The sequence below is a fragment of the Cricetulus griseus genome, chromosome 2 (assembly GCF_003668045.3).
Source record: "Cricetulus griseus strain 17A/GY chromosome 2, alternate assembly CriGri-PICRH-1.0, whole genome shotgun sequence".
NCBI lineage: Eukaryota > Metazoa > Chordata > Mammalia > Rodentia > Cricetidae > Cricetulus > Cricetulus griseus.
In genome coordinates, this window is record NC_048595.1 from 252,506,174 (window position 1) to 252,529,884 (window position 23,711).

Below are 23,711 nucleotides of genomic sequence, written 5' to 3' on the forward strand. Positions count from 1 at the left end.
ACACACACACACACACAGAGCTCAATAACCTACTGAAGACATAGTTTAAACTTGTCCAATGCCCAGGTTTTAATCCACATATACATATGTGGATATACATGACAGTTAGCTTACATCTTCATAAAACCAACTTTAGGTAGTATCAGAGATGTATGGTATTAGATTGGAATGTTCCATTAGTGTTTTCTAGAATGTCCTCAAATGTCGAGAGTGAATCATATTCAAATACTGCTATTTAGCAAAGGCCCCTGGGCTTCAAAAAAGATACAGAATGAGTCATGAGATTTTGACTTATGAATGTGAAAGTGCTATAAAATGTACCAGTTAGTTCTCGAATCCCATCACTTTAAAAGAATTCTAACTAGTTCTGCCAGTAATCAGCTCTCTTATGGTCTACTCTTAGGTGAAGCTGAAGCTAACAAAGACCGCCAACAGCCAGGAACCTAAAAATTCAGTGAAACTCTGCTTCAGCTTGCTGGTGAGAACTTTGGGACACTGCCCTATTCCTCAGCATACTTTTCTTCTTCCCACAGCCCCCCCACCCCCGGGGTCCACGCCCTCTTTCCTTTGATCTTCATTTATTCATTCCTTGAGGGTTGAAGCTTGATTCTTATGTGAGTGTGTATGTGCATGTATGTGTATGTATGTGTGTATGTATGTATGTATGTATGCATGTATGTATGTATGTATGCATGTGTGTATGAACAATTCTAGTTTGCAGCATGGCTTCTGGTGAAGTAAGCCAGACCATATGCTACACCAATAGCAACAATCAGAACCTTTCCCCATCCAAAAGGAGAGGCCTCCACCCCATCCACAGTAACTGCATTCCTTGTGGCCTGCTCTAGTCTTTTGAGCTTAGTAAATACACTACATTAGTAAATTGACAACGTCTCACTCTCTCCAGGACACTGTGGCATGTTGAAAATTTAGTTAACCAGTGAGACAGAAATATGCTGTTGTTTAAAAGACTTCCAGTAAAAAGATGAGGATTAGACTGTAGAGGAACTGGTACAGGGTGCTGTTAAAATTCTTTATAGTCTGAAAATACAGAAACATAGGCACATACTTGCAGATACAAACATATGCCGAAATGTAAGTACATATATACTCTTTAAGGGTTTACTCATGAGGCATATGATTCATTAGTTAACATTAAAAACTTAAGCACTGAAGCTTAGAAATTGATCTCAATTGTTTAGAATAAAAAGTAAATATGGCTTAAAAGATTTATTTTCCATAAATACATATGCTTATAAGAAACCAAGGGATAAGGAAAGATAAATCATGACATGGGAGCATACCCTATTTTGAAGATACTTCTCCTGTACTTTCATATTATTGTAAAATTATGGGAATCATGTCTTAGTTTTCCTTCAGGTGGAAAAAGAAAGAAGAAATATGCTACCATTCCTCAACAGTAGGATCATCCCAGTGGTGCTGACCGAACAAAGTAGCCATCTCTAGTTACAGTGAAATAGCCCTCTGTCATCTCTTTCTATCTCTCTCTGTCTCTGTCTCTCCTTGTCTCTTTCTCTCTGTCTCTGTATCTGTCTCTGTCTCTTGTCTCTCTCTTGTACACGTGTGTGTGTGTGTGTGTGTGTGTGTGTGTGTGTGTGTGTGTGTGTGTGTGTGTGTGTGTGTGTCCTGATACAATAACTACCCCTGGCCTTTTGGTTAAGACTTTCAGTGATCAATCATTTTGATAGCCTTTGTAGTTACTGTACTTTGCCTATGCAAAACAAAAAGGTTTCAAGTAGACAATCATCAAACTGTAGCACTGTGCTCCCTTCTTTTTGGTCTAATAGTTCTTTTTCCAAGAAAGTAATATTTATCTTTCACATGAAACTGAAAGGAGAAATGTTTTATTATAGTCATGGAAAAAAATGCTGTGCCCAATATCATTTGATGTTTTCTAGATTTCCATAAACTTCTGAAGACTTGTGACCAACCATCTTGAATAATATCTCATTTGTATTCACAAAAGTCTAGAGAAGGCTAAATGAAATGCAGTGGTAGACCTTAAATATTTAATCTTTATTATATCTCTGAGCTAAAAAATTTAAGGTTCTTGAGAACTTTAATGGAAGAGAATTTATGAGACTTGAAGCTAAAAGGATTTCTCCAGAAGTCATTCTACTTTCTTTTGCTTTGTTTTGTTTACATTATGCAAGTATATATATATATATATATATATGTATATATATATATATTATATCATTTATATATATCCTATATAACTATTCACACACACACACACACACACACACACACACACACACACACACACACATATAATTTCCAAGAGCATGGAATCTTCTAAATCATCTTAGACCCTTTTATTCTTTTCTGATGCTATGTACAGATTTCTGGGTACAAAACTACAATGAGATTTCTGTTCCCCAAAGCCCACATAGCCTTTATTATAAGAAAGTGTATACATTCCAGTCTTATACCCCAAAGGCCACCATAAGCAGGATGCACTGAGCAAATCATAAGAAATATCCTAGGACAAATCTGAAATATGCTTTGCTCAACCATATGAATCACATTGAGAGAAGACGCCAAGCAACCTGGCAATGTAAGCAGAATGCGTACTCTATAATGCCAGTGCTCCTTAGAAGGTTGTCATACATCATTATAAAAAGGAAGGCTCTAGCACTGCACTTCTACTTATGCCCATGCAAGACAGAACATGGAGGGAAGTGGAAAGACAATATAACGGTCACATGTTCATGCAATTTTCCACATAGCAAACCATCTTATTTCTTCCTTCTAATTTAGAGCATGTGCTCTCATTATTCATCTTTGGCTTTACATTTTATTAGTTAATAATAGTGTAGTAAATTTACTTAGAACAAGAAACTCATCTAATGACTCACATCTAAGGGACGCTTACAAAATAAAAGTGATTATTTTGTGTCATCTGAGTGCTTCTAAGTGTTACTTAGACTTGTCACAACCAATGCTGGAAGCTTTGAAATAAAGCAGAAGGCAGAAGTTCTGTGGTTTGTGACTCTTTCCAAAAATGTAAAAGTTTATAGTCATTGAATGCAAGGAACTAACTGTGGATGATTGCAAGCTTTTCTTGTAACCAAAATTTCAAGTGAGCCCAGAATGGCAAGCAATCCATGTTGCTCTTTAACAACACAGGGAAAATGAGATATCCAAAGGCTTGAGTTAAATAAAATTTCTGATGGAGCATCTATCTTAGTGCTTCAACATTGCTTGACTTTTAAATGTAAGGGTAGAGGCTGACAAGATGGTTGCTCATGTAAAGTTTGATTCTCCGGGACCTACATGGTAAATGGTGAGAAAAGCGTCTTCCTCAAGTTGTCCTCTGACTTCCACACACTTGGAGTGGTTCATACATATACACATACATACCTACCTAAATAATGGTAGGATATGGCTGGATGGATAAATAAATAAATAAATAAATAAATAAATAAATGCAATTAACTTTTAAAGAAATGCAGAAATGCTATAATTTTAGTTAGAAACTGCTATCAGAGTTCATTGACATTTATATGTCTCTATATTTTAGATGTTTAACATCTGAGATGGGGATATGCCAAATTAGAGTGGTGGGTCTATGTGCTTTGTGAGAATCTAGTTGACTGTCAATATTTTATGCCTTAAAATTTACGGTGTTTAATTCTGATGAAATATTGTAATTGTTCAGATAAAAACTGACCTGACTTACACATTTGTTCATATTTATGTTTCTTGTAACTTTCTTTCCATTTCCCTGTATCTGACCCCAATTCCCAAATGTGTTATCTTAGCTGTATGCTGTGATTCTTCTGCCCATAAAATAAGGGATGAATCTAGTTTTTCCCCTGAGTCTCTCAGTCTCAATTGCTCTTTTTCTCCTTCTTCACTGGATGATAAATCTGTCATTTCTGAAGAGGAAATGCATCTTCCAAGAGTCCAGTGGGTCTCTCAGGTTCATCTTAAAGAATGGCCCTGTTGCCTGGACCAGAATCCCTGGAATATGGGAAACTTTGCTGGAGACAAAAGGTTTTCTCAATATCTTTTAGTGAAAGGAAAAAATATTTTCAAGTCTGGTGTTTTCTTGTGCTTTTTTGTCTATTGGAGTCGAGACTTGCATTCTACCACATGGTAGAAATGGAAGCAAGGATGAGGGTGAATGTCATCCTATCCCAGAGCCTTGGGCAACACAGAGCTCCTCATTAGGACTGTTGACAACATAGTTTTCTCATCAGAACACTTTATCCTCCCCCTGTGGGCATCACTCTTCACATCTGGCCAATCAATTAAAAATCCCATTGATTCAAAGTCATAAACATCCCAACCCTTTCCTCATCTTTCCATTGTACTGACTTTTCTCTGATTCAAACTTCAAATATTGTCTCAACCTTCAGAGTGGTCTTCAGACCTAGTATAGCATCTTCATGTTCATTGTAATTAAGTGGTTGTACCTTGAAACTTCATTAAGTCTTAAATACACATACAGTGTCTGCAGGCATGAAACTCCATTGTCACTCATATATTGTGTGGTGAGAAGAATTATACAAAACCTCTCTGTTCTTTTGATTTTTATTTGGTAGACTGTTACTATCTATATAAAAAAATGTCTAGTTTGTTCATTATTATAGTTCTAACATTTTTCATGTTGTGTTGTGATACTAATGGTTTTAAGTGGACAATGATAACTGATAGGTTAGAATAGTTTACGGGGTCCATTTTGATCTTGACTCCTAAAAATTGTATATATATATATATATATATATATTGTATATTATATATAATAGTTAAAAAATTAAAATAAAACAATATGTTATGGAGCAGACAAAATAATTTAACTTGTATAAACTTCAAAAATATTAATGCAGCTTTTATAGGATTTATGTTTGATGTGAAATATCATTTTCTGAAAGGATTTTAATTAATATATCTCTGAAATCACAAAAGACATCAGACAAGAAAGTTTCATCTCAGGACTTTGTATTAGCATACAGCTGAGGTTTATTAATCACTCTGTATTAATGAAAATTCCTTTCACAGTATTAAACTGAATTGGAATAACTTGAAGCATGTAAATGGACTATAATTAGAGGAACCTTTAAGTATACTGGTATATACTATGTTTTTATTGATAAAACCATCACAAAATATATGATGGTAAGGGCACACAGGTTTAAAATTCAATTGGACTTTTTATGTGTGAGTTCAGAGCAATGACAAAGTAGTCCTCAAATGCTGGAATCATGTTGCTATAATACTAGTCAGAATCTGTGGTCTAGACAAATTAAACCAACAATGTGGCTGAGTGTGTGAGTGGGGGCATGTTAAGAAACTGGCAGAAATGATTGTAGTCTCCACAAATTAAATTAGGAAGACAAAGGGATGGTGTACAGGCCAGAGACAGGACAGAGCTGAAGCTGAGTTGTCCAAAGATAGAGGCAATGTGTTGTAGTGCCAGGAGAGTCAGTGTCGCTGACAAAGTGCAAAGGCAGTCTACTGAAAACTCCTTGTCGCTTGGGAGAACTCAGCTTCTTAGGATATTCAATCCAGTTGTATTTCAGCTGTGTAGCTGATGCCAGTTACCCTGTGAAAGGGAATCTATTTGTACTTAAAGTCTACTTATTTAAATGTTAATCACATCCAAAATCACCATCACAGACATAAGCAGAATAATGCTGTCTAAGAATCTGGGTGCTGGAACACATAAGAATAGTCACTGCATATTGGTGGTTCTTAGGATTCAAATTATGATACTGCCAAGATGGCACTAATGTATGTTTTTTTTTCTTTTCCAAAAGTGCATTTTGTTCTAGATCTGTACACTTTTACTGAATATTATTGTAATATTATATGATCATGGGACATTCTCGTTATGTGTGTTCAAGGACTCAAAACTGCAGTCGAGGAACCTTTTTTGAACTAATAACTTGGTCTTTTAAATGTTTGTTAACTGTAGAAAGGAGTAGGTCTATACTACTTGACATCCGATTTCCCCCATTCCATACCAGTTGCAGTTCAGAATCAATGGACTCCCAACCATGTCTGTGGAAAGCTCTAAGCAGCAACAAGAGACTTTCTCCCCTGTGACCATTTTTTAAAAAATAAACTCTCAATATGACATGATATGGTCATCCTCAAATGTGTTGGCCCATGGTCTTACTTTTTGTGGTGAAGAGATGCCATTGCCATGGCAACTCTTATAAAGAAAAGCATTTGATTGTGGCTGGCTTACAGTTAAAAGGTTTAGTCCATTGTCATCATGGCAGAAAACAAAGTGGTGCACAGACAGACATGATGCTGGGCCAGCAGGCAGCAGAGTGACACTGGGCCTGGCTTGAGCATATGAAAACCTCAAGGACCACCCCCAGTGACACACTTCCTCTAACAAGGCCACATTTCTTAACAATGCCACTCCCTATGAGCATATGTAGGCCATTTTCCTTCAAACCACCACAGGCCACGTTCATAACTATCCAGGGATTCATGTGGCCTATGGGTCCCAGGTTGGACAGCACAGTAGGTGTTTCTCTATGTAATACCAAGTCTTTTTTTGAATATAAGACCTAATGAATTTTGCTTGAACATGCTCACAGACATTTGTAGTAACTCACACTAGGGCTTTAGTTATTAATAATCTTTGTAGTTAATATTAAAGAGCTGATAAAGCAAAACCAAAGTTTCAAGGCAGTCAGAATGGGTTTGTACAATATTTAAACTAGAATTAGACAGAAATGGGTTGGTTTCTTTGTTTTTGTAATCCTGTTTTTACTACAGAAAACAACTAATTTTCACTAAATTTTTTGTCCTTTGTTTATTTTTCTTTTCTAGTGTTTTCCCTAGTTCCCTCCCACATTACTATGAAAGAATGGCACTAGTTATCGGGTAGGAATTTCTTCTGAGATAAAACTGATTAAGAATAGGATGTCTTAAGGGAGGTGAAACACTCTAGCCTACAATGAAGTGTTCATGAGCTGTCACCCATGCTGGGTGGGCTGTCTCTGAGTTATTTCCGTTCCTGAAAGTAACCCGTCAGTCATGCCTGTCATGTTCCCGTAAGTCATTCCAGCAAAACACATTGGCTCACCAAGTTGGATTTGGGTAGTGTCTTATTTTGGTCTGTTATCAGTTTCCTATCTGGAGTGTTCATGTGTCCTCCAGAATAGTGTCACAGAGCAATCACATTAAACATTTATAAAACCCCATGTACATTCTCATGCTTAAAAAAAACAAACAAAAAAAAATGGCATTAACTTCTTTTTCTTCCTATTCATTTTGAAATTTTTCTTTGTTATGTGCCTTTGCATAATGAATTTTTTTTATTTGTATGTTTGTTTGAAATCTGAGTCTCACAGTGTAGTCCAGGATGGTCTCCAATTCATGGCAATACCCCTGCCTCAGACTCCAAGTGCTGAAACTGCAGATGTGAGTCATCCTACCTAGATCCTTTGTAAAACTAAATTTCTTTTCTAATTAACCTTATTGGATCTTCTTAAATATTATTTTTGCCAATAAGGCAAGCAAGAACAGGTAAACATTTTTTCCCCTGAGTTTATATAAATAAAATTTGGGACAATTTTGTCTGAATGGTTTATATTTTCATAAAATATAATTCAGCTGGGAAAATGATACTTCTCCAGAGATTTGATTTTAACTGACAGTCTTGCACCCATCTTTGTTCCCAACATACCTTTGTAACGTGTGCACCGCTCTTTTTACATTGAGAATGAGCATTTCTAAGATGAATGAAAGCAGAAATGGCTAACTAAATACATAATTTGGGGAAACAAAACAGAAGTCATCTTAACTCACTGTGAGAACAATTTTTGTACTCAAGGCAATTATTAACTCACATTGTGAGCTTTTTCAATATATATTGTTATAGTCATGGAAGCTGTTGTTTAATTACATGAAATTTTGAAAACATTTTAATCCAGTACTGCCTCTATTCATGCATTATTTCATGCATTTACCACTTAAGACCCCTTCATTCAGCAATAAGCCATATAGACACACTACATACTACTCGTTTTTTCTACACATTTATAATCTAGTAGATTCAAGGTTTGTTTTTTTTGTTTCATTTTTTGCTTTGATTGCAAAACCACTTATTAAAAACTGGCTAAATAAAAATAACATTGTAGTGAGGGTGGAGTGAATAAAAATGTTTAAAATTTTTCTCTCCATTTTTGTTGTAATATCCAGTCACAGAAACTAAGTAAACAAACCCCTCTAAGGATGATAGAACTTATCTATCTATCTATCTATCTATCTATCTATCTATCTATCTATCTATCTTCCCTGATTATCTCTATCTCAATCTCTCTGTTCCATATATACCACACACACACACACACACACACACACACACACACACACACACACACACAAAGACACACCCAATCTCCACCTAAGGCACATTTAGATTATTATGCAGGAGAAGAAAAGTCTTAAAGGAAATATGGATCTTGCCCATTTGTGTCTGGCAGAGTCAGGAAAATATAACAATTGGACTGTTTTCACAAAGCCCAAGTGTTCTATGAGCTGAGTTACATATTTCACAAGTCATCCCCAGATGTTCCCTGAATTATCCAAATGTTTCTTTCAAGTTTATGTGTAATAATTGAATGATTCAAAGTGACTTGTACTGTTGTCTTAATGTACCCCAGAACTGGACTGAGGAACATATTAAATAGAACCCATCTACCCCGCCTTAATAAGGAAAGAAATATATTTATACATTGTCATCAATTCTTGCAATATGCTTACATAGTCTGATAAATTGAATTCAGTGAAATATGTTAAAGATTGAGTGCAAAAGATAATTTAAGAAGAAAAATGGAGTTCTAGGTCAAAAACAACTGATGTATGAAACTTCCATGGGAGGAAGAGCTTTGTTGAGAAATTGAAACAAGTTTAATGGGGCTTAAGTCAGAATAGGGGCATTATCGGAAGGGAGGCCAGGAAGTGGAAGAGAAGAGGCAACATGACTCAGGTTTAATCTTGAAATGAACACCATACAGACTTTACTCTACCTTCCCCATCAAGTTCTCATAGAAGTTGGAGAGGGCTTCCAAACCAGCACCAGAATTATTAGATGGTAGTATTATAAGTAATAGGATTCCAATAGATAATAAATGCAGAATGTGTATGAGGAAACTTCCTTGTAGGATCCTACTGTGACTTCATGCTTTCAGAAGTAGACAGCAGTACAACCAATAAGCTGGTGAACTGGGCCACCACAAAGGGATCGTGCAGAGCAAATACTAAAGGCCTTACAGAACACAGCATGCAAGTTCCTAGTGATGGTGAGAAGACAGACATACCTCTCTCAGAGGCCAACCAAGAAACCACCAACTACTAGGGAGGAGCACGAAAGAGCTGTGTAATGCACTTGACCTCTACCAAGAATTCTGTACCATACACACACAGCTACATACCAATTTCAAGGAGAAAAGTAACAGTCATAAAATTTTACCATGCACTAGAACACAGAAAAAAAAATGTCAGCAAATTCCAAAAGGTTGAAGTATACAGGCTACATTTACTTATTCATCAACAATTACAAGAAATTCTAACAGCAAACTATCTCACTTACAAGAAAATTAACCATACATGTACACATACTGCAAATGATTGCTAAATTAAAGCAAGTATCAGTAGAGCCCATAAACTGGAGCTGAATACCAAATGAAAAGGGTATAGGGCAAAACTTGTGGATTGAGAAGAAAATGTATGGTTTACAGGTATCTATCTGAAGACAAACAATCTATGCTTTTAGTATATGGACTCACCAAAAACATAAAATACAATGGGCATAAAATGGGAGAAAGGGCTAATGTAAATAACAGCATAAAGCAACCAACTAGAAAACAATTAAAAAAAAAAACCCTCAGGAATAAAACAAACAGAAAAAAGTCCACAGTACTTTGAATGGTGTGTACACTTAAAGTGTGATCAATATCACACTTATAAGAATACAAATAATCGTTAGGCATGAACTATTAAACACCAGCAGTATAGAGGAGACTGAATGGTTGTAGGAAAATCAAACTTCAAGGTAAATTGAGATTATATTGCTAATTTCAAAAGCTAAATTTTAAGTGGTGTACTTTCGAAGTCTATAGTAGCTCACGAAGAGGTTTTAAACTGTTGATATTTTGTTTTTGTTTTTAAGCAGAAAGAAGAAATCCTCCTTTATCCCCAGGTGAATGCTAATGGCTTGAATGATGGTTTCTTGTCAGGACCTGTTAATAAAGCAGTGCCCTATGCTATGCAAGGTGGTGGGTGAGTAGCTGGGCTCGAAGTCCGGACGAAGGCAAGCAGAAAAAGCAGAAATTGATCATTCAGAGAAGAGGTGATTGACACAGAGGAAAATAAGTAGCAATATATTTTAACAGTTTTGAATCATCACCTCCACCTCTAAGTTGAAAAAGACATTGGCAGGTCCTGTAAAGTCCCCTGCATCTAGGCTGTCAGGCTGTAAGGGTTTTTATTGTGATTAGAAGCTCTGGAAGCCTGGCATGAGTAACAACAACAACCCACCACCTTCAAGCCAACTTGGCTGGCATGAGTAACATGAAAGCAATGTGGTTTGTTTGTTTGTTTTCCCAATGTATGTTTGGCAATAAAAGTAATGTTAGAAATAGATCTTATAATTCTAGAGGTATATATACTTTTATATATACCTCTAGTACACACTTGCAGCTAATTTTAATGTTCCAAGAGTATTAATGTAGCCCCAAAACATATACAAATTATCATTGACAATTATGAATTTAAAAATGGTAAAAAAAATACCTGTTATTTTAACTTTTCTATAAATGTTTTCCAAAACAATGTAAATTTTCTCTATTTTTGTCTAAGATTTAAAAATAGCACATAAGCCCTTACTCTTCTCAGGGCTATGAAGGACTGCTCAAAGGACTGCAGGTGAACAGGTAGAAAGATGAGTAGGTGGAGGTCACACCATTGGTGGCCATGGTAGTGTCATTTCATGCCCTTACTTCTGATGTTTAGAGCATTCATCCTTTAAAAGCAAGCGGGTATTATAAAAATTCAAAATTAATTAATAAATATAAATATGCTGAAAACCACATGAAAAACTGCAAAGCAAGATAAATTGCTTATCATGCTTTAACAGTTTAAAGGCTAAGCTCTGGATAAGTTGTCAGATCCTTGGCTGTGACATTGCACTTCTCTATGCATCTTCCCAGGGGCTTCTGCTCTTACCCATCAGCACTCAAATTCTCATATTCTATAAGAATACATTGTGCACAGTCATTGATTATGATTCATTCCAGTAACTTCATTAAAATGAATGTTAATTTTAATGTAGTCACTGCTTCAATGATGTACTCTCTAAATACAGCCATGTTCTGAGGTACTGATGGTTAGAAAGTCAACATATGGATATGGGAGAATACCATTAAGCCTATGCTAAGACTCTGGCAAACTTCAAAATGAAAGTGGGAGGCATCAAAATACATGTCAGGATTGTGGCTGACAAAACAGTGCAAGGCAATAAGAAATGATTTTAGAACCATCCACCATACTGTACTCACAAACTAGCGTGGATACTTACCAAGCAGTTGAAAATCATTTGTAGCTTTTCACTCAAACTCAGTAACAATTTGTTGTTTCCCAGTCGGTGGTATTTACTGAGTTGGTTGTGGAAAGGGCTTTTAGGAAGTTCCTAATGCTGCCCTCATCACTGCTTTCTACATTCTCACTCTCATTGTTCTGGGAACCTTGTACTTAGCACAACTGTTCATCAAAAGGCACACATGTGTCCTCTCCCCTGAGATACGGGTACCTCAAAGTCATCACCCCAGTGTCTAGGTAACAGGATCCACTGCACACTGCTTGACACCAAGTATGTGCTAAACCAATATTGAATACTCTGGGACAATAAAAACACGATGAGGATTTGCCACTTTCAGTGTGTAAATGAAATTTGTTTTCTTTGGAGTCAAATAAAAGAAGAGCCACGTAGTAAGGATTTTAGAAGCTCATGAGAAAAACACGAAGAGCTCATTTCAAAGCTCATTTAAAGCTCGTTTGAAAGCATTGGGGAAATCCAGCATGTAGCATATGTAAAATACTTTGAAGATGTAGAGTGATGTATGTACATTGGAAAAAAACAACTTGGCAGAGAAGAAAAGACACTGAGTACACAAAACCAGATGGAGTGTGACAAACATGAAAAAAAAGTGAAAACTAAGCCAGCCAAAACACAGATTTTCAGAAACAATGGGTTTGTTTGGTTGTTATTTAAAATGACCAAAGTTTCACCTTTAATAAGAGAAAAACAAAAATACTTGTGTCCATTTATAAATTGGAAGGAAGGAAGCTAATTAAAATGATTATCAACAGTTCTATGCGTTACACTTTTTCCTGAAAGCACAACTGGATTGTCTTTGTAAATGTGGATAGCCCTGAAAGGCCCCAAGGAATCTGTATTTTTGTGAAGCTAGAAGGTAGCCTACTTGTAGGTAGTTTTTTGTGGGCTACTACCCTTGATATCAGTATGTTGCATTTTTTCCTCCCTCATGAAACTATTACAGAATGCCAACTTTCATCTGTACAAGTTCGTCATTATTGGGCATGTTTCTTCTTTCATTTTTAGTCACATTTTGAAATAATTCAAAGGTAGACTTTGTAGGAGAATTACATGTTTAAAATGAAAACCTGGATGCCATCTAAAATGTTCTGCTCAGCTCTGCATTAGCAATAAGACAGTAGGTAAGTTATATAGTTTCCTTACTCCACTATTTTCTTGAAATATAAAAAAGATACTAGTTATTTTGCAATCTGATATAAAATAAGGACCGGAGTAGAAAATGCACATAAAACACTTGAATGATGCGACTTACCTTATTATTTATTTAACAAAATACCACGTTCGACTTTCCTCAGACCACCCACTTGTGTCCTTCAGAGCAAACCATTGGAGAGAGTTGCCTGCCCTCTGCACATAGTGCTCAAAGAAATTGAAGCAAATTTGCCATTCTTGAGAGTTAATTGTATATGTGAAAGCAGTCAAAATTTAAAGTTAGCCAACACTCAATGGATCCTGATTAAGTTTCCTTATGTATGTGTAGATAAGGAGACTGAAGATGGGATATATAATTTACTTAATATTGGTATATTCTGAAATTTAATGCAATACTTTCAAAGCCATTTATACAATGCTATTAGAATGAGTCACTGGACTGTATTCTCCTACAGTTCAGGTCTTATAGACATGTCAGAGCTAAAAAAACAAAAATCTATGTGGATTTGTCTCAGGTAATAGATGCAGTCTACTTCGTATTTTTGTCATCTTAATGTAGCCTAACCTACCTTTGAGGCATCATCATGGCTGTCCTTGCTGTGCAACAGAGGTCGTATGGCTCAGGGGTCTGAAATGCAGCTCTGTGAACCTTCTTCAAGGTGACCTTTTACAAATACCTGTTTCATGCTGTCTTTAAAGCAGGTTATTGTCATCCGTTGCTAGCATTTGGATTCTCAAGACGAGTATGTCATGAGAAATCACCATGTGAAGACAACCAGTTTTCTCACCTTACTCATTTCCTCTCATCACTTCTTGCCTGCTGATGGTGAGGTAATGCAAGTTAACGCGTTCAGCTTGTTTTTCTGAGAGTTCATTGAGTCCACTTTTAGTACCTGAGTGGTGAATTGCTCAGAGGTCCCATAGTAAAGCAACCTTTGTATTGTGATCCTCTCACACAGCAGGGAAGGTCTGTGGAATGCAGGGCATTGTGAGTGTGCATGGGAGTCCTAACTACAGTGTGTCTCTACCAAACAACAATGGACTGAGGCTAGTGGAAGTCTGTGGATGTGATATTAACTTGGAACTGCATTTTGGCTGTCATCATGGATCATGTCACCACTTTGTCACCTGACTCCTATGTTTTGTCAGCTGTAGCTGAGTGTCTGAGATCCCTTCCATCTCTGTGCAATGTGCCTAATGTTTCATGAGGCCGGTCTCTGAGGCTCCCACACAGGCTAACATTGCTGGGGGAGTCTATTTATTTGTGTCCCTTGTATTTGTGAGGTGAATGTAAGCCTTCCACCAAATGAGGGGGGATCCCAATTATCAATAGAGGAAGAATCCAATCTAGACATTTGATTATAAAGTTGACGTTACAAAATAAAATATGCTCATGACTCTTAAACTACTGCTTTTTATCTCATCCAAGATTATGAGAGTTTTCTTCCTGTAGTGTTTTTCCCCCTCATACTGGAAAAGAAAGGTTGTGACACCAGTTCTCAGTCCCCCAGCACATTTATACTTCATAGAGAAGCAGAGTGTGTGAAAGAACTTGGCAGGAACCAGAAGCAAGCAGTTCTCAGTCCCAAGTGGTTCTCTTGCATTTCCCTGCTGCTCAAATTCCCTTCAAATATCCTCACTCCATGTGTACACAAGTTTGCACTTGCACTTCCAGCAACAGCTTTCATAATTCTCTTGTGTCTGTGGTGACTGTCATGGCTATAGGAGAAACAACATTCAAATTCATCCACCTACAGAAGGGTTTTCATTTTCTTTAATGTTGTAGCTTTCAAACTGAGAAATACTTCTATTTTGTATCAAAACTTTTAGTGATGTCAGAAAACATGCAGGGCAAAGGAATATGAAGAAAGAGGTCAACAAGATGACTACTGAGCAGATAAAAGTCCTGGCTGATAAGTTGAGGATGATCCCTGGCTTCACAAGGTATCTAACTCTTTTTTGGTCTTTGGTCCTCCACATGCTCACTGTGGCACACATGCGTCCTCCTACTCACTAATAAAATGAATAAATATAAATAAAAGAAATATGAAGAGCTGTGAAGAAAAGAGGATTCGGAGTTCTGAACAAGGACCAGCAAAACTGGAATTTAAAAACCAGTCCTCTTAGTATCTTATTGGTTTTGCTTTCTGTGTATAAGAATATCCCAGTAAGCATGGGAGCCTTAACTCTTCTGGGTTTCTTGCTTAGCTGTTTAAATACATGAAAGCCTGTCTCTAAGACCCCACTGGGAGAAGGAAAACATTCCCTGTGCTGGCAGGTGGTCCTTTTGTAAGCATGCTCCAATTGAAAGCAGATGTTCCTGGGTGTGAGGAGGTTCCTGGTAAGTTAGTGGGGAGTTTCAGCCACGGAATGATTGAGAAGGTAAACATGCTTCATGGAGAGGCTTTGGGTGTCATGAACAAACCCCATATCCTATGCATCTCCAACCTGAAGGTCTTCCTTAACTGCCCTGAGAATAGTTTATCACTGGAAGGCTCCTGCTTACCCATGCTAACCTAGGACTCTGTCTTTTGCCTCCTCTGTGGGTATTTTCTGACAAGAAGGCAAGGCTGCTAATAATATAGAAATGATCTCAGGCTTTACAATCCTTTCTTCAGTTAAAGAATGGAGAGTTACCAAAGCAAATAGCTTTTTTTTTTTTTCAATTAAAAACCCAAAGGAGATTTTCCCCCATTCAAAGAGGAGAAAAAATATTCTCTTGACAACAATGCTTATAAGAAGGGTACTTCAATGCAGAAAGAGTAATACGTAAACGATTGTTGGAAAAGAATTCTGTTAGAAAAGTATAAGAAAATAATCACACACAAAAGGTGGATTTTGCTGATACATCTTTTCCTAAACTTCACATATTAAGTACCTTTTCCCATCTGAACGAAGTCTCAATGAAGTCTTTTCGTGGCTGCTACTCTGTCAATGTTCTGTGATGTGGCCTGGAAGGAACAGTGAATTTGCTTTGTGCAAAGTAGAATTTAATTGAATTTTTAAAGTACAAAAGCCATAAAGACATTTCTTCCAATATCTCAAGTTTTAAAAAGAAATGGATGATTGCACCGAGTCAGTGGGCAATTGCCTGTTAATAGGAAGAAAGTATCTTACTCCAAGCCCCAAACTGTTTCAAAAATGGAACCACACCTCATGAATACTAATAAAAAGAAAGGTCAGATTAATCTTCTTTCAAGCGACTGGTCATTGAATTCACATTTGCTGCAGAGATTCCTAATTGCTTCCCAACTCACAGCAGTACATGGTGAATTTATTTTGCTTGCAACTGCAAAGAGCTCTGTTGTCTTAGCTCAGAGAAAGCAGCATCACGTTTGCACCTTCCCCCAATAGCAGGGTTTTGAACACTTCTTCCTGAAAGTGAATATAATCATATCAAGAGGCACTGCCATACATCTTAGTTTGGAAAATTCTGACAACAAAGAAAACTCCTCTCTCTCTCTCTCTCTCTCTCTCTCTCTCTCTCTCTCTCTCTCTCTCTCTCTCTTTCTCTCTCTCTCCCTCTCTCTCTCCCTCCCTCTCCCTCTCCCTCCTCCCTCCCTCTCTACAGAAATACCTTGTACCATTCATGTATTTGTTTCCATGGATGTATTCTATGAGACTATACATGAGAAGTTTACACATATGGAATGTTAGATATTCACAGGTAGCATTCAAAGCAGCTGTTTGAATGCCCCGCCCCCAAGAGGGTATGGAAAAAAAAAAAAAGCATTAGACTGCCAGGCAGTTATTACAGACTTCTTAGAAACTGGGAATCAAGTTAATGGAAATCAGAAAACATATCATAATTACACTTTGCTCTTATATAGTGTGTTTTAGACATGACTTCATTATTTATCAGAACATTCTTCTGAGCACAGGTAGCAAGGGTTTTCTACAGTTTATAGAGGCATAAACACAGACTTTACAATATTAATTGGTTTCTAGTGGGAAGAAGAAATTCTGTTTTCCACACAGAATTTCAGAGCTTGCTCTTTCTTCATGGTGTGGAAAACCCAAATTCACTAAACTTTGTAACATTTGTTCAGAGTTGTTGCCATAACACCAGCATGGACAATCTCATAAGGCAAATTTAAGAATTTTGGGTTTTTTTTTTTTTTTTTTGCTATATTCAGATAGATTTTACTCACAAAATGTGCCTATTGATTTGGTAATAGCCTGTTGCTCACATGATAGAGTAAATATGAGAATTGGCAAGGACGATTTAACTTAAAAGAACAAGATAATATAGCTAAGAATTGTCATTGTCTCCTGAACAGAGAAACTTCAGGAGTCCTTAGTTTCAAAACCTTGGATATAATTATATTGCCCCGATAAACATACGTGTAGGAGATTCTGATGAGGTTCCTCCTATATACGTGTATCTTCTCGTTGTCACCAATCTCTCGTCAGTCTGCTGCCCATCAACTTCATGTTGTTTGGAATCTGCACTTGACATTGGGAAACATGAAACTAAAATGGGCAAAGTCCTCAGTAACAAAGAGTTTTTAAACTGTGACAGCACACACTGATTCTCACAGTGACCAAAGAAGTGTAATAAGGAAGAGTAGATTCCATCATGGAGACAAACTAAAAGTGTCTTCCCCTTGTAAGCAGATTGTACTGTGGCAGGGTGTGGGGCCCAGTACAGACAGACTGTGAACTAAAGGAAAATCCAAGTCTTTCTCATTTGGATTCTGGTTTCTGTTATTGCCTTCTTTTTTTAAAGATTTATTTATTTATGTGTTTTTATGTATATGGGTACTTTGTATTCATGTACATTTGCACACCAGAAGACAGCATCAGACAATAATTAGCCACCATGTGGTGCTGGGAATTGAACTCAAGACCTTCCAAAGAGTACTGAGTCCTCTTAACCATGGTGCATCTCTCCAACCCCTATTATTGCCTTTTAAATTAGAAAATTATTTACATACATTTCAAGCAAAAACTGCTTGTTAAAGTATGCCTGCAATGTTGTTTTCTTTCTTGGACACAGAACAGTTTCAGACCTCAAATCCGATTTCAGGGATGTAACCTTGAATGGAAAACCATGTTTCACTTCCTTCAATCATAAGCTATCTATTTCATTGGGTGTTTGCATACTGAATGGTTTGTGAAAGTGTCTGACTTAGAGGAGAGCCTGATGCACATAACCCTCAGTAGCATTATCAGACGTGAGAAAGACATAGTTACAGGAGTAACTACTATAAAAGAATTCATAGAAGAATACAAAGGGCTGCCACAATGCAAAGTGGAAGTACAGAATGTGTTCTAGCCCATCTCTAGCCCAGAGAGTCTTAAAATGAAGGTCACAGGGCACATCTCTTATCACTAACAGCCTATGAGGGGCAAAGTGGTGAAAATTCAGGCTGAAAACAGTTGGGGCCAGATATGAATGACGCTGCAAGGCAGTTAAGGATTTCACTTTTAAAACAATGGGAAATCACCAATGCGGACAACCACATAAATTGCATTTTTGAAAGGTCAGTTTGTCATGTAGCAAACATGAAATTCCAGGAGATGAAAGTCATGTGACCCATTTGGAGGTTTTGATTTTCAGAAAGTCTTTATTAGGGAAGTGTTTGCGATGATGGAAGTAAGTAAACAGACATATGCATGCTTTCTGGGGAGGGGTGATATTTAAATGGTTTCTAAAGCTGAGGCAAAGGAATTAAAGATGCCCCCACCCCGGTTTCTAATTCTCTGTTGGTGTTCTTTTTGTATAAAGTGGGTACCTGCCACTTGATAGGACAAGGGTTCTTTTTTTTTTTGACTTTTTTTTTATTTGAATTACAAATAAGATTGAATTACATGACAATCTCAGTTACCTTCTCCCTCCCTTCCTCCCCTAACACCCCCCCAACTAAAACCCTACCTATCACATATCCTTTCTTCTAATCTACACCTGACTCAACCTTTCTGCTCCCTCATGACCTCTTCATTCTTCCTTTTCTTCCCTTCTCATAAGACAAGGGTTCTAATGGGGTCACACTTTCACCTGGGGAAGATGGAGTGACAGCCTCTGGTGTGAGTTTGAGATGTCTGGGACATGCACATAGATACATACATGGGCACTTCACAGCTTAATTCTCCAGGAAATTTTCCCTGTTGTGGTAGGGGGAAGCCATATCCAAACACTGGAAGCTGTCCCACAGCCAGTATTTTGAGAACCTTATCTCACAGTGTCTTGATGTATAACTTACAGTTGAGCTGCTTACACTATACAGCTTTAACGTCTAAAAGTTAAAAGCAATGTCATTTGTGTTTTTAATTTAGGGGACATTGTCCTTAATTTCACTTCAGCCCTATAGTGTGCTCATTTGCTTAGACTCAGCACTTCTTTGGTAACAGAAAATGAGATGTTATTTTTATAAACAACACATGTCTGTGGAAATGACTCCTGCACTGTTAAGCTGGGAGTTCAAATGAGTGCTCGACATTTTCAGAGAAGAATCTATGATCTGCTCTGGGCTCATAAGCAGGCAGTAAGGAGTACAGGGCTGGCATAAAACTCAGATCAAAGCTTGTTTCCTCAGAGGCTGCAATCAATGAAGACGACAGACAACCAAGGAGAAGTCAGTAAGGCACAGAGTACTTGAGACGGCTAAGAGTGATTTGGAGAAAAACAACCTAGAAGTCAGAGGGATGCTTTTGGTTTTCAATGTGGTTGTCAGAGAAGGCTGTACCTTTGAACATTTCCATAAAGGAGATGAGTTGGGGGCAAGCAAATGATACATTTCTGCTGACAGCTTTCAGTAACCCAACAACAGTGGAACAAGAGACAGCGTTATGGTAGACGAAACTGGCAAAGGGAGGAAGCAGACGCTGAGGACTGTTGAGGCGTTTTGGACTATCACAGGAGAGAAGCCAAGTTTCAAGTGGTGGAGTGGTGTGTTCCAAGTTCCTTTCTGAAGGATCACTATAGTGGTTTGCAAAGAGGAAGGACGGCTTTGGGTATCAAACGGGATGTAGAGAGAAGCCTCCAGTAATTCAGGCAAACAAGAACTTACGGGCTAGGTCCCTTTCAGTAGACCTGGAATCCGCCTGCATCCCTCGCTCTACTCGAACAGCACATGCTCAGACAGGGAACCGACCCCAAGATAAGGCTTGAGATATACTGGGTACCATCAGATGACCATGCTTCCACAGAACCACCAAGCCAGGGCAAATTTCAGGTTTGTTTTGATCACTTTGTCAGTATCATTTTATTTACTTACGGTTGTGAATCTCTGCTCTTCTTAGTGTGAAGAATTCCTGTGTGACCAGTAAAATAAAATGTCCTACAAAAGTCTACCGGACAAGTTGGTTCCAAGGTTAGATATAGAACAAAGTCAGGGATGGCTCTCAATGTCTTCAACCTGAGGAACTGTTAGGTTAGAGTGAGGAAAAATGGTTTAAGTAAAGTCTGTGTCACATTCATTTAATATAAAAACAGAAGGAAAGCAAATACAGGTAAGACTTACTGTGAGATTCAATGAAAGCAGAAATATCAGGAGAAGCACTGAACTGCAATGCTTAGACAACCAGTGGTGTCAGCAGAAAGGGGAAATTCTTTTGTTTTGAAACTTCTTTAGAAAAATTATGTCCTTTTCCTCACTAACACAAACAGAATTGAAGTATGCATCAATGTGGGATTTAATTCTATTATGGGTTATATCTATAATCTCTCCCATTTTAATGCTAAGAAAACTTCTTTCCAAAATGATAGTCCCCTGGACAACAATAACAGTTAACCTCCCAAGCTACAAGACAATGAAATCAGAAGCCAAAGTCAAGGGAATACTGGTTGAACTTTCTCTTTGCAACATTCTTTTTGAACAAATGGTGGTTTCCTATTGTTCTAGACCCAATATTAATCCAAGAATTGTGTGAATATTACACTAGCCCAAGAAAAGACCATCTCATTTAAATGAGTTAAATCTATAATTAATGCTGCTGTGGCCTTGAGTATTCATGGTGTTTGGTGTTTACATTTCCCCTGGAAGTCCTCTGGAGGAAACATGCAGTGCCTTTCACTTGTTTGTAAATTGAGAAACTTTTGAAACTATTTAATCTCTGTGTAGTAGGTGTTGAATACATGCTTGCTAAATCAATGAGTACATTTATTAATGAACAGATGAGGGGTTGAGAGCCTCATGGATGACTTAGGAATCCACACATGAATTCATTGTAGCAAATAAAAAACAAAAATGTTTCATGGTGAGAGAAGGAGAGAGGGAAGGAGTGGGAGGGAGAGACAGAGAAGAATGAATGAAAGCATATTAACTCTTTATGACCCCCCTTATTTGTTAACAGGAATAACTTCAGGAGTTGCAGAGTAAAGCTGATGGAAAAGGGCCTCTTCATGGACTATTCTAGAACAAACCAGGAAAAGGGAACACAGGAAAGAATGAACGGTATGGATCATACCTGATCCAGGTGATTTGGATGTACAGTTACATGGACTCCAGGAGTCTTTTCTCAAGAGAAAAATGATCACTCTTGGGGTAGAATTGCCTCACCTGAAGTGGGGGAGGGGAGGTTGAAGGTATTTCTTCTCTTCTCCGAGTCAAGAACTGATGACCTAGACAAACACCTTGACCAAAACAGGTCACTTGGTACTTTAAATTATATGATTTATACAAACTCTTACAAGACTTGCAGCTGTTCTTTTGGGTGCTTTTGGAAGAGGTTTCTTCACCCACTCACCTCCAAAAGGGGGTCCTTAAAATGTAGCAAAATGAGGTATAGGGATTGAGACAAAGACCAAAGAGCCATTTTAGAGAGGATAACCTCAGGATGATTGAGGAAAACAAATGGAGTTAATGTCAAAATTCTGTAAACTCAGATGTTTACAAAGAGAGCTAAATGAATAGAATAATAGAGACAAAAAAGAACTCTGCATTACCACAATGCTTCCAAATTATTTCTTTTTACCTTGAGGCTATCCAATTTTTTTTTTCTACTCCCTTGCTTCTGAGTTTACTGGTAGATGTGAGCCAATTCTCACACGATTGTCTTATTAAAACGATTCCTCTCACAGCACAATTGGGGGGAAATTAATCAAAGAACCCAGTTCTTCAATCCAAGCTGTCACATAACCCACAAAGCCTACAAATGGGAATTTCCATTCAAGTAGTTGCAAAACAGTCTTTAATACTTCATATTGTCTATTGATGGTCAGCTTCTTTCTTCAGTCAAACAGAACAATCTTGTTTTCTCTAATGAGAAGAAAATTAAGTTATATCTTAAAAGAAGGGGTTTATTGTTTGTCTTTAGACAATAGACACTAGATACCACAGTGTAATGAAATAAATGCAAGGAGGAAGGCGAATTTCTCAAGCTTTTCTCACACAGCTCTACTTTAGCTGGATATTCCCCCCGAAAGCCTGTCCCTTTGCAGAAGAGAGTTCTTTAGCCCTACATATGCTACTCTGTCTAAGAGATGTACAGTGCCCATAAAATAGCCAAGCTCTCAGAATCCTGAAGTAAAGAAAGCCATTTAATCTCCGTTAACCCAATATTTCCAAAATTTATGAGTCTACAAAGCTTTTCAAATGCAGTTTCTACCATAACTCTGTGGAGTTAGTGATATGGAATATGCCTGGGGCGTACTCCTATACAGACACTGCAAGCATGTCCTCATGCACTCAAAGTCAAGCCCCTGAGAAATGGAATCACTTAGAGGTAATCAAAGCTTTTGGTAGAAAAACATAACTTTGATGCTAAGAGCATGGAAGAAAGAAATTATATAGGCTGGGAACCATGTACCACAGCTCTTAGAGAGAGTGGAGATTATAAAGAATTGAAAAGAAATCAAGAAACAGGAAACAAAAGTCTAATAACTAAATCTACTAGGCCATAGATTAACTTAATGTTTCGATGGTACTAGACAAAATTTTCTAGGCTATAGAGTATTAAGACAATAATAATTTTTACTAAACCTATGGTACCTGGTACTTTGTATCACTGCTGCCCATGTGTTTTTTAGAAATCTCCACTTCTCTGGGATTCTAGTGGAGAGAGTAGACAGGCTCACAAAGCTTCCTGAACATCGAATTTCTCTTACAAAACAATAGTTTGTCGAATTACATGCCAACTAAACAGATGGATTACATTTCCCTCTCAATGTGCACAAATTAAAAAATTAAAGAGAAAAAGTACTTGGTAAAGCCAGCTTTGTATTTTGCTGCATCAGAAACATTTAGGGAAATGGTTTGAAATGTTTGGCTAAAGCCCAGTGCCACCAAGCCCTCCTGGCTCCAGACACCAGTCCCATTGACCGAAAATTTCTATTAAGCAAACAAATGGGTGAGTGGTTTGTTGCTGATTTCCCCACAAGTGTGGAGCATGAAATGTAATATTCCTGGAAGGATAAACACTGTGTGCTTCATATTTTTACAAAGATGGGTAGAGACAGTTACCAGGACAGTTTAGAAGTAATATTAACTGAGAAATTTTCTAAAGAGGTCACCTTTATCTGTTAATAGAGAAATTGAAAATGAAGCTCATAGCAACAACAAAAAACACTATAGAAATTGGTATAGTAAGGTCTTAATTGCCTAAAGTTCAACAACTATGAATAAAATTATTGAGATGGTTTCTGAAATAACATGATGATTTCACAAAATATTCATAAACAAAAATAAAGGTTTGTGTGTCCTTTTAAATAAATAATTTATTTTAATAACATTTTTAATTTCATAGCAAAACAGAAGAAAAATAGAGTCCCTGCCCACTCTCCCACAGTTTACTTCACTGTCATAATTTCCCACTGTTGGTGAACTGGTTTATAACTACGACCAAATGTCTACAGCTCACATTATAGGTCACTATGTGCATGATATTATTTACCATGTTAATTACCTACAATACTGCAAAAAAATATGACTCCTGGATACTTGAAGATGACAGGCACTGAAGCTAAGATTTTTGAAAGAAATCATTTATGTTTTCATAGAGTGTT

At 37.3% G+C, this 23,711-nt stretch overlaps 1 long non-coding RNA gene across 6 annotated transcripts; it reads left to right on the forward strand.

Annotated features, from left to right (window-relative positions):
* The first annotated feature begins 316 nt into the window (after positions 1–316).
* LOC107978207 lies at positions 317–21,397 on the forward strand. 6 transcript variants are annotated; one of them, XR_004768430.1, is made up of 6 exons: positions 317–478; positions 10,166–10,195; positions 13,463–13,594; positions 14,594–14,707; positions 19,303–19,941; positions 21,062–21,397. It is a non-coding gene; the product is annotated as an uncharacterized LOC107978207 (long non-coding RNA). The 6 variants fall into 6 exon arrangements; XR_004768433.1 differs by having other exon boundaries at positions 13,466–13,594; XR_004768429.1 differs by having other exon boundaries at positions 10,169–10,195.
* Positions 21,398–23,711: the final 2,314 nt, after the last annotated feature.